General features: G+C 51.5%; 1 protein-coding gene across 1 annotated transcript in view; it reads right to left on the bottom strand.

Annotated features, from left to right (window-relative positions):
* LOC139753528 (solute carrier family 22 member 13-like) overlaps positions 1-13,161 on the bottom strand; it is a 280,737-nt gene that overhangs the window by 25,217 nt on the left and 242,359 nt on the right. The window lies entirely within an intron of this gene.

Below are 13,161 nucleotides of genomic sequence, written 5' to 3'. Positions count from 1 at the left end.
ATCCACTACTAAGGATAGCTGACTCGCCACTTACTACTAGGGGAAGCTGACTCACCACTTGGGGAAGTTCACTCACCATTCACCACTAGGGGAAACTGACTCACCACCTATCACTAGGGGGAGGTAACTCACCAGCAAACACTAGAGGAATCTTACTCACCAGCCAACACTAGGGGAAGCTGATACACCACTTACCACTGGGGTAAGCTGGCTCACCACCCACCATTAGGGGAAGCTGACGCATCACCCACTATTAGGGGAAGCTGACTCATCACCCACCATTAAGGGATGCTGACTCATCACCCACCACGAAGGAAAGCTAACTCACCACCCACTATTAGGGGAAGCTTACTCACCAACCACCATAAGGGGAAGCTGACTCATCACCCATCATTAGAGGAAGCTGTCTCACCACATACCACTAAGAAAAGCTGACTCATCACCCATCAGTAGGGAAAGCTGACTCACAATCCATCACCAGGGAAAGGCCTCACCAACCAACACTAGGGAAAGCTAGTTCACTATCTTCCACGGGGGAAGCTGGCTCACCACCTACCATTAGGGGAAGCTAACCTGTCACCCATCATTAGAAGCTGACTCATCGCCCACCACTAAAAAAAGCTAACTCACCACCCACAATTAGGGGAAGCTTGCTCAACCAACCACCTCTATGGGAAGCTAGCTCATCATCCACCACCAGGGGAAGCTGACTCATCCACCATGAAGGGAAGCTGACTCATCACCCATCATTAAGGGAAGGTCACTCACCACACACCACTAGAAGTTAACTCATCACCCTCCGGTGGGGTAAGCTCACTCATACCACACAAATAGGGGAGGCTGACGCACCATCCACCACTAAAGGAAACTGACTCATTACTCACCAATAGGAGAAGCTAACTCATCACCCACACTTAGGGGAAACTGACTCACACCCCACCACTTGGGGAAGCTGACTCACTACCCACCACTAAAGGAAACTGACTCATCACACACCATTAGGGGAAACTGACTCATCACCCACACTTAGAGGAAGCTGACACATCACCCACCACTAGAAAAAGCTAACTCACCACCCACCATTAGGCGAAACTTGCTCATCAACCACCACTATGGGAAACTGGCTCTCCACCTACCACTAGGAGAGGCTGATTCATCACTCACCATTAGGGGAAACTGACTCATCACCCACCATTAGAGGAAGCTGACTCACCACACTCACTAGAAGCTAACTCATCACCCACCATTAGACAAAGCTGACTCATTCATCAACAGGGGAAGCTGACTCACCACCCAACACTAAGGGAAGCTGGCTGACCAGCTACCATTAGGGTAAGCTGGCTCACCATCCACCATTAGAGGAAGCTGACTCATCACCTACATTGAGAGAAGCTCACTCGCACCCCAACACTAGGGAAAAGTGACTCATCACCCACTACTAGGCATGGTGGCTCACCACCCAACACTAGGGATAATGACACACCATCCACCAGTAGAGATGCTAGCTCACCTACCAATGGGATTGATGAATCACACCCAACAATAGGGATGCTGTCTCATCACCCACCACTAGGGGTGCTGGCTCATCACCGACCACTAGTGGTGCTGGCCCACCACATACCACCAGGGATGATGACTCACTACCCACCACTAGGGATGTTGGCTTACCACCCACCGCTAGGGATGTTGGCTTACCACCCACCACTAGGGATGCTGGCTCACCACCCACCACTAGGGAAGTTGGCTCACTACCCTTCATTAGGGAAGATGACTCACCACCCACCACAAGGGATATTGGCTCACCACCCACCACTAGGGATACTGTCTCACCACCCAACTCTAAGGATGCTCGCTCACTACCCATAGCTAGGGGTGTTTTCTCTCTGCCCACCACTAGGAATGCTGGTTCACCACCCAAAATTAGGGAAACTTGCTCAACACCCACCATTAGGGAAGTTGGTTCACGATTCCTTCACTATAGACGCTAACACACCTCCCACCACTAGGAATATCGGCTGACAACCCACCAGTAGGAAAGCTGCGTCACTAAGAAAGCTGGCTCAACGACTGCCATTAGGGATGCTCTTCACCACCCTTCATTATGGATGATGACTTACCACCCAACATTAGGGAATGTGGCTCACCATCCACCATCAGGGATGATTACTCTCCACCCATTACTAGGGATGCTGGCTTACCACCTACCACTAGGGAAGTTGGCTAACTACCCTTCATTAGGGATGATGATTCACCACCCACCACTAGGGAAGCTGGCTCACAACCCACTTCTAGGAATGCTGGCCTACTACCACCATTACGGGTGCTAACTCACCACTCACTACTAGGAATAATGACACATCACCCACCACTAAGGATGATGACTCGCCACCTACCACTAAGGTTGCTGTCTCACCACTCATCACTAGCGTTGCTGGCCCACCACCCAACACTATGGATGTTAGCTCACTACCCACAACTAGGGATGCTGGCTCACTATTCAACACTAAGGAAGCTGGCTGACCACCCACCACAAGAGAAGTTGGCTCACCACCCTTCACTACGGATGATAGCTCACCACCCACCACTAGGAATATTGGGTAACCGCCCACTGGTAGGAAAGCTGGCTCATGACCCACCACTAGGAATGCTGCCTCAAAGCACACCGCTGGGAATGCTGGCTCATCCCTCTTCAGTAGGGGTGATGACTTACCACCCATCACTAGAGAAGCTGGCTTGCCATCCACCACTAGGGATGCTGGCTCACCACCCTTTGTCAGGGATGATGATTCACCCCCCACCACTAGGAATGATGACTCACCATGCACCACTAAGGATGTTGGCATACCCACTACTAGGGATGCTGGCTCTCCGCTCAACACTAAGGATACTGACTCACCACCCAACACTAGGGAAGCTGGCTTACCATCCAACACTAGGGAAGTTAGCTCACCATCATTCACTAGGGATGCCAGCTCACCACCCTTTATTAGAGATAATAACTCACCGCCCACCAATAGGGAAACTCGCTCACCATCCACAACTAAGGATGCTGGCTTACCACTCACCACTTGGGATGCTGGTTCACCACCCACAGTTAGGGATAGTGATCTACCACTCACACTAGGATGATGGCTCATCACTCACCATTAGGGATGCTGTCTCACCACTCTACTCTAGGGATGCTTGTCCACCACCCATAACTAGGGATGAGATCTCACTGCTCACCACTATGTACGCTGGCTCACCACCCAAAACTAGAGAAGCTGGCTCACCACCTACCACTAGGGAAGTTGGCTAACACAACGCCCACCACAAGGAATATTGGCTGACAGCCCACCAGTAGGAATGCTGCGTCACAACTTGCCACTAGGAAAGCTGACTCAACGTCGGCAATTAGGGATGCTTCTTCACTACCCTTCAGTATGGATGATGACTTACCAACCACCACTAGGGCATCTGGCTCACCACCCACCACCAGAGATGATGACTTACCACCCATCACTAGGGATGCTGGCTCACCAACCACCACTAGGAAAGTTGGCACACTATCCTTCATTAGGGATGATGACTCACCACCCACCATTAGGGAAGCTGGCTCACCACCCACTACTAGGGATGCTGGCCTACCAGCCACCACCACAGATGCTAATTGACCACCCCCCACCAGGAATAATGATTCAAACCCATCACAAGGAACGGTAGCTAAGGGACAACTACTAGGGATGCTTACTCACCCACTACCACGAGGGATGCTGGCTCATCGTCCAACATTAGGGATGCTGACTCACCACACACCACAAGGGATGCTGGCTCACCACCCAACATTAACGAAGTTGGCTCACCCTCCTTCACTTAGAATGCTTGCTCACCACCCTTCATTAGAAATGATGACTCACCATCCACAGCTAAGCAAGCTCACTCACCACCCACCGCTAAGGAAGCTGGAGTACTACCCACCACTAGGGATGCTGGCTCACCACCCACCACTAGGGATGAGGACCCACAACCCACCACTAGGGATGATGACTCACCACCCACCACAAGGGGTGATGTCTCACCACCCACCACCAGGGATGCTTGCCCACTATCTACCACTATGGATGTCAGCTCACTACCCACTACCCACTGCCCAACACTAAGGAAGGTGGCTTACCATCCACCATTAGGGAAGTTGGCTCACCACCCTTCACTACGGATGATAGCCCCCCACCGATCACTAGGAATATTGGCTAACCACCCTCTGGTAAGAAAGCTGGCTCACATCCCACCACTAGCAATGCTGACTCAAAACCCACCACTGGGAATAGTGGCTCACCCCTCTTCATTAATGATAATGATTTACCACCCATCACTAGAGAAGCTGGCTCACCATCCATCACTAGGGATGCTGGCTTACCACTCTTCGTCGAGGATGATGATTAACCACCCACAACTAGGGAAGGTGGCTCAACACACACTACTAGGGATGCTGGCTTCCCCCCCCCCCTCCACAACTGGGGATCCTCACTCACCTCGCACCACTATGGATGATGAACTGCCACATATTACCAGGAATGATGACTCAAACCTACCACAAGGGAAGCTGGCTTACCACCCAACACTAAGCAAGTTGGCTCATCATCCTTTGGGATGCTTGCTCACCACCCTTCATTAGAGATGATGACTCACCATCCACAGCTAAGGAAGCTCGCTCACCACCTACCACTAAGGAAGCTAGCTTACCACCCACCACTAGGGATGTTGACTCACCACCTAACACAAGGGATGATGTCTCACCACCCACCACAAGTGAAGTTGCCTCACCACCCTTTACCAGGGATGATAACTCACCACAAAGACTAACCACCCACTAGTAGGAAAGCTGGCTCACGACCCACCAATAATGAAGCTGGCTTACCACGCACCACTAGGGATGGTGGCCCACGGCCTACCACTAAGGATGCTGCCTCACCATTTACAACTAGGGAAGCTGGTTCACCACCCACCATTTGTGATGCTGTCTCACCATCCACCATTAGAGATGATGACCCACCACTACCACTAGGGATAAGGAATCACCACCCACCATTAGGGATACTGTCTCACCACCCACCTCTAGGGATGATTTCCCACCACCCACCACTAGAAACGTTACCTCACTGCCCACCATTAGGAAAGCTGGCTCACCAACAAACACTAGGGAAGTTGGTTCACCACCCACCACTATGGAAGTTGGCTCACTATCCTTCATCAGGGATGATGACTTACCACCTACCACTAGGGTAGCTGGTTCTCCACGTACTACTAGGGATGCTGGCTTACCAGCCACCAATATTGATGCCAACTCACTACCCACCACTAGGAATAATGACACACCACCCACCACCTAGGGATGATGAGTCACCACACACCACTAAGGTTGCTGGTTCGCCACCCAACACTAAGGAAGGTGGCTCATCACCCATCACTAGGGAAGTTGGCTCACCACCCTTCACTACGGAAGATAGTTCCCCACGACCACTAGGAATATTGGCTAACCGCCCACTGGTAAGAAAGCTGGCTCACATCCCACCACTAGGAATGCTGCCTCAAAGCCCACCACTGGGAATAGTGGTTCACCCCCACTTCATTAATGATAACGACTTACCACCCATCACTAGAGAAGCTGGCTCACCATCCATCACTAGGGATGCTGGCTTATCACTCTTCGTCAGAGATGATGATCAACTACCCACCACTAGGGAAACTGGCTTACCACCCACCCCTAGAGATGCTGGCTTATACCCCACAACTGGGGAAGCTGACTCACCCCTACCACTAAGGATGATGAACCGCCACCAACTACCAGGAATAATGACTCAAACCCACCACAAGGGACGGTGACTAACGGATCACTACTTGAGATGCTTACTCACCACTAAGGAAGCTGGCTCACCACCCACCACTAGGGATAATTAATCATCACGCACCACAAGGGATGTTGGCATACCACTCACCACAAGGGATGATAGCTCATCGTCCAACATTAAGGGTGCTTGGCTCACCAATCACCACAATGGAAGCTGGCTTACCACCCAACACTAAACAAGTTAGCTCACCATCCTTCATTTGGATGATTGCTCACCACCCTTCATTAGAGATGATGACTCACCATCCACAGCTAAGGAAGCTCGCTCACCACATACAACTAAAAAAGCTGGCTTACCACCCACCAATAGGGATGTTGACTCACCACCCACTACAAGAATGATCTCACCACCCACCACTAGTGAAGTTGGCTCACCACCCTTTACCATGGATGATAACTGACCACATAGACTAACTACCCACTAACGGGAAAGCTGGCTCACTACCCATCAATAGTGAAGCTGGCTTACCACGCACCACTAAGGATGGTGGCTCACGGCCCACCACTAGGGATGCTGCCTCACCATTTGCAACTAGGGAAGCTGGTTCACCACCCACCACTTGTAATGCTGTCTCACCATTCACCATTAGGGATGATGACCCACCACTATCACTAGGGATAATGAATCACCACCCACCACTAGGGATACTGTCTCACCACCCACCTCTAGGGATGTTCTCCCACTACCCACCACTAGGAACGTTATCCCACCGCCCACTATTAGGGATGCTGGCTCACCATCAAGCACTAGGAAAGCTGGCTCACCACCCACCACTATGGAAGTTAGCTCCCTATCCTTCATCAAGAATGATGACTCACCACCCACCACCAGGGAAACTGGTTCCCCACGTACTACTAGAGATGCTGGGTTACCATCCACCACTACGGACGCTAACGTCACACCACCCACCACTAGGGATGATGAGTCACCACACACCACTAGGGTTGCTGTCTCACCCTGACCACTAGGGATGTTCCCCCACCACCCAGCACTATGAATGTCAGCTCACTACTCACAACGAGGGATGCTGGCTCACCACCCAACACTAAGGAAGGTGGCTTACCACCCACCACTAGGGAAGTTGGCTCACCACCCATCACTACGGATGATAGCTCCCCACCGACCACTAGTAATATTGGCTAACCGCCACTGGTAAGAAAGCTGGCTCATCCTACCACTAGGAGAGCTGCCTCAAAGCCCACCACTGGGAATAGTGGCTCACCCCTCTTCATTAGTGATAATGACTTACTACCCATCACTAGAGAAGCTGGCTCACCATCCATCACTAGGGATGCTGGCTTATCACTCTTCGTCAGGAATGATGATTAACCACCCACAACTAGGGAAGCTGGCTCACCACACACCACTAGGGATGCTAGCTTACCCCCCTCCACAACTAGGGATGCTGACTCACCATTACCACTAAGGATGATGAACCGCCACCAACTACCAGGAACAATGACTTAAACCTACCACAAGGGGCGGTGGCTCACGGATCACTACTAGGGATCCCTACTCACCAACTACCACTCGAGAAGCTGGCTCGCCACCCACCACTAAAGATGATTAATCACCATGCACCACTAGGAATGTTGGCATACCACTCACCACAAGGGATGATGGCTCATCGTCCAACACTAGGGATGCTGGCTCACCACCCACCACAGGGGAAGCTGGCTTACCATCCAACACTAAGCAAGTTGGCTCATCATCCTTCATTTGGGATGCTTGCTCATCACCCTTCATTAGAGATAATTACTCAGCATCCACAGATAAAGAAGGTCGCCCACCACGTACCACTAAGGAAGCTGGCTTACCACCCACCACTAGAAGCGTTGACCCACCACCCACCACAAGGGATGATGTCTCACCACCCATCACTAGGGATACTCGCCCAAGTTGGCTCATCATCCTTTACCAGGGATGATAGCTCACCACATTGGCTAATCACCCACTAGTAAGAAAGCTGACTCACGACCCACCAATAGTGATGCTGGCTTACCACGCACCATTAGGGATGGTGGCTCACGGCCCACCACTAGGGATGTTTCCTCACCATTTACAACTAGGGAAGCTGGCTCACCACCCACCACTTGGATGCTGTCTCACCATCCACCATTAGGGATGATGACCCACCACTACCATTAGGGATAATGAATCACCACCCGCCACTAGGTATACTGCCTCACCACCCACCTTAAGGGATGTTCTCCCACCAGCCTTCACTAGCGATGTTATTTCACTGCCCACCATTAGGGATACTGGCTAACCATCAAACACTAGGGAAGTTGGCTCACCACCCACCACTATGGAAGTTGGCTCACTATCCTTCATCAGGGATGATGACTTACCACCCATCATTAGGGAAGCTGGTTCTCCACGTACTACTAGAGATGCTGGCTTACTACCCACCACTACTGATGCGAACTCACTACCCACCACTAGGAATAATGACACACCACCCAACACTAAGGATGATGAGTCACCACACACCACTAGGGTTGCTGTCTAACCACTAACCACTAGGGATGCTCGCCCACCACCCAACACTATAGATATTAGGTAGCTACTCACAACGAAGTATGATGGCTCACCACTCAGCACTAAGGAAGCTGGCTCACCACCCACCGCTAAGGAAGTTGGCTCACCATCCCTCACTACGGATGATAGCTCCCCACTGACCACTAGGATATTGGCTAACCGCCTACTGGTTAGAAAGCTTGCTCACAACCCACCACTAGGAATGCTGCCTCAGAGCCCACCACTGGGAATGGTGGCTCAACGCTCTTCAGATGCCTTACCACCCATCACTAGAGAAGCTGGCTCAACTTTCAGCACAAGGGATGCTGGCTTACCAACCTTCATTAGGGATGATGACTCACCACCCAAGACTAGGGAAACTGGCTCACTATACACCACTGGGGATACTGGCTCACCATCCACCATTAGGGATGATGACTCACTACTCACCGTTAAGGATAGTGACTCCAACCACCACTAGGAATATTGTCTCGCCACCGACCTCTAAGGATGTTCTCCCACCACTAGGGATATTTTCTCACTGCCCACCACTAGGGATGCTGGCTCACCGCCCAACATTAGGGAAGCTGGCTCACCACCCACCACTAGGGAAGTTGGCTCACGACACTTCACTAGAGAGGCAAACACATCGCCCATCACTAAGAATATTGGATAACAGCCCACCAGTAGGAAAGCTGTGTCACGACCTACCCCTAGGAAAGCTGGCTCAACGCCGGCCACTAAGGTTATTCCTTCACCACCCTTCATTATGGATGATGACTTACCACTCACCACTAGGGAATCTAGTTTACAACCCACCATCAGGGATGATGACTCAACACCCATCACTAGGGATGCTGGGTCACCACCCACCACTAGGAAAGTTGGCTCACTACCCTTCATCAGGGATGATGACTCACCTCCAACCACTAAGGAAGCCGACTCACCACATACTACTAAGGATGCTGGCTTACCACCCACCACTACGGATGCTATCTCACCACCCACCACTAGGAATAATGACACACCACACACCACTAGGGATGATGATTCACCACGCACCACTAGGGTTGCTGTCTCACCACTAACCACTGGGGATGCTCGTCCACCACCCAACACTATGGATGTTAGCTTACTACCCCCAACTAGGGATGCTGGCTAACCACCCAACACCAAGGAAGGTGGCTCACCACCCAGCACTAGGAAAGCTTGGTCACCACCCATCACTACGGATGATAGCTCACCACCTACCACTAGGAATATTGGCTAACCGCCCATTAGTAGGAAAGCTTGCTCGCGACCCATCACTAAGAATACTGCCTGAAATCCCACCACTGGGAATGGTGGCTCACCCCTCTTCATTAGGGATAATGACTTACCACCCATCACTAGAGAAGCTGGCTCACCATCCACCACTGGGGATGCATGCTTATCACACATCATCAGGGATGATGACTCACCACTCACCATTAGGGTAGGAGGCTCATCACCAACACCAGGAATGCTGGCTTACCACCGATCACTAGGGATGCTGCCTCATCATCCACCACTAGGGATGATGAACCACCACCCACCACTCACCCAAACCTACCACAAGAGATGGTGGCTCACGGATCACTACTAAGGATGCTTACTCGCCAACTACCACTAGGGAAGCTGGCACACCACCAACCACAAGCGAAACTGGCTAACCACCCACCACTAGGGATGATGACTCACCACGCACCACTATGGATGTTTGCATACCACACACCACAGAAGATGCTGGCTCACCGTCCAACAATAATGATGCTGGCTCACCACCCACAACAAGGAAAGCTAAGGCTCACCACCTTCCTTCACTTGGGATGCTAGCTCACCACCATTCATTAGAGATGATGACTCACATCTACCACTAAGGAAGCTCGTTCACCACCCACCACTAGGGATGCTGGCTTACCACCCACCACTAGGGATACTGGCTCACCACCCACCACTAGGGATGAGGACCCACAACCCACCACTAGGAATGAAGATTCATCATCCACTACAAGGGATGCTTTCTCACCACCCACCACTAGGAATGCTCGCTCACCACCCACCACTAGGAATGCTCGCTCACCACCCACCACTAGGAATGCTCGCTCACCACCATACCACTAGGGATGTTAGCTCACTGCCCACCACAGGAGGAACTGGCTCATCACCCAACACTAGGGAAGCTGGCTATCTACCCACTACTAAGGAAGTTGGCTCAACGCCCTTTACTAGAGATGAGAGCTCACCACTAGGAACATTGGCTAACCACCCACTAGTAGGAACGCTGGCTCACGACCCATCTCTCGGAATGCTGGCTGACTGCCCACCACTAGGGCAACTGGCTCACCTTCCTTCATTAGGGATGATGACTTACCACCCATCGCTAGTAAAGCTGGCTTACTACCCATCACTAGTAAAGCTGGCTTACTACCCACCACTAGGAATAGTGGTTCACAACCCACCACTAGGGATGCTGCCTTACCATCTACCACTAGGAAAGGTGACTCACCATCTACCACGAGGGAAGTTGGCTAACTACCCAATACTATAGATGACTCACAGCCCACCACTAGGGATACTGTCTAACCCACCACCATTAGGATTTATGAATCACCTTCCATCCTTAGTGATGCTGTCTCACCACCTATCGAGAGGGAATATTGGCTAACCGCCCTCTAGTAGGAAAGCTGGCTCACGATCCAATACTAGGAATGATGGCTCACCGCTTACCGCTTGGGATACTGGTTCACCTCCTTTCATCAGGGAGGATGACTTACAACACGACACTAGGGATACTAGCTCACCACCCATCACTAGGTAAGCTGTCTCACCACCCTTCATGAAGGATGATGGCTCACCATCCACCATCAGGGAAGGTGGTTTATCACCTTATACTAGGGATGCTGGCATACCATCCAACACTAAGGATGCTAACTCACCACCCACCACTCCCCAGTGCTAGGAATGTTGGATCACCACCCATACCTAGGGATGCTGGCTCACTACCCACCACGAGTGATGATGACTCACCACCCACCACTAAGGATGTTAGCATACCACCCACTACTAGTGATGATGGCTGACCGCCCATCACTAGGAATGCTGGCTAACCACCCACCACGAGAAAAGCTGACTCAACACCCACCACCAGGGAATGTGGCTCACCACCGACTACTAGGTATGTTGGCCCACCACCCACCACTAGGGATAATTGCTCACGGCCCACTACTAGGGATGCTGCCTTGCCACCCATCATTTGGGAAGCTGGCTCACCAACCGCTACTAGGAAAGCTGGCTCACCAACCTTCACTAAGGATTCGGCCTCACCGCCCACCACTAGGGATGTTGATTAACCGCCCACTTTATGAATGATGACTCATCACTAACAACTAGGGATGCTGTCCCACCGCCCATCACCAGTGATCCTGGTTCATCACCCACCACTAGGGATGATGACTCATCACCTACCAAGAAGGATGATGATTCACCACCCATCACTAGGGATGCTGGTTCACCATCCACCCCTAGAGATGCTGACTCACCATCCACCAGTAGGGATGCTTGCTCACCTACTACTAATGGGGTTAATGAATCACCATTCACCCCTAGTGATCCTGTCTCAATACCCACCACGAGGGAGGCTGACTCACCACCTACCACTAGGGAAGTTGGCTCTCCGCCCTTCACTAGGGATGATAGCTAACCACCAACCTCCAGGAATAGTGGCTTACCTCACACATATAGGAAAGCTGGCTTACGACCCACCTCTAGGAATGCTGGCTCACCCTTCCCCACTGGTGATGCAGTTTTACCTCCCTTCATCAAGGATGATGACTTACCAGCCACCACTAGGGATGTTGACTCACCAACCTCCATTAGGGAAGTTGGCTCACCGCCCTTCATCAGGGATGATGACTCACAACTCACCGTTATGGGAAGTTGCTTACCACCCACTAATAGGGATGATGGCTTACCACCCAACGTTATAGATGCTAAATCCCCACCGACCACTAGGGATGCGGGCTCACCTACCATCGGTAGCATTAATGAATCACAACACAACACTAGGAATGCTGGTTCACCACCCACAACTAGGGATGTTGACTCACCACCCACCACTATGGATGTTGGCATCCCATCCACAATTAGTGATGCTGGCTGACCACCCATCACTAGGGATGCTAGTTAACCACCCACTACGAGAATAGCTGACTCAACACCCACCAACAGGGAATGTGGATCACCACCCTTCACTAGGGATGCTAGCTCACCGCCCACCACTAGTGATAATGGCTGACAGCCCACCGGTAGGAAAGCTGCCTATGGACCCACCATTAGGAAAGCTGGCTTACCTCCTACTACCAGGGATGCTGCTTCAACACACTTCATTAAAGATGTTGACTTACCACTCACCACTAGGCAAGCAAGCTCACTATTCACCACCAGGGATGATGACTCACCAACCACCACTAGGGATGCTGGCTTACCACCCACCACTAGGAAGTTGGCTCACCACTCTTCATTAGGGATTATGGCTCACCACCCACCACTATGGAAGCCAGTTTACCACCAACTAGGGATGCTGGCTTACCACCCAACACTAAAGATCCTAACTCACAACTAACCACAAGGGATGATGACCCAACACACACCACGAGGGATGATGACTCAACACCCACCACTATGGATGTTGGCATCCCACCCACAATTAGTGATGCTGGCTGACCGCCCATCA

This window comes from Panulirus ornatus, chromosome 14 (assembly GCF_036320965.1).
Source record: "Panulirus ornatus isolate Po-2019 chromosome 14, ASM3632096v1, whole genome shotgun sequence".
NCBI classification, from domain to species: Eukaryota; Metazoa; Arthropoda; class Malacostraca; order Decapoda; family Palinuridae; genus Panulirus; species Panulirus ornatus.
This window is presented reverse-complemented; position numbering and strand designations above follow the sequence as displayed.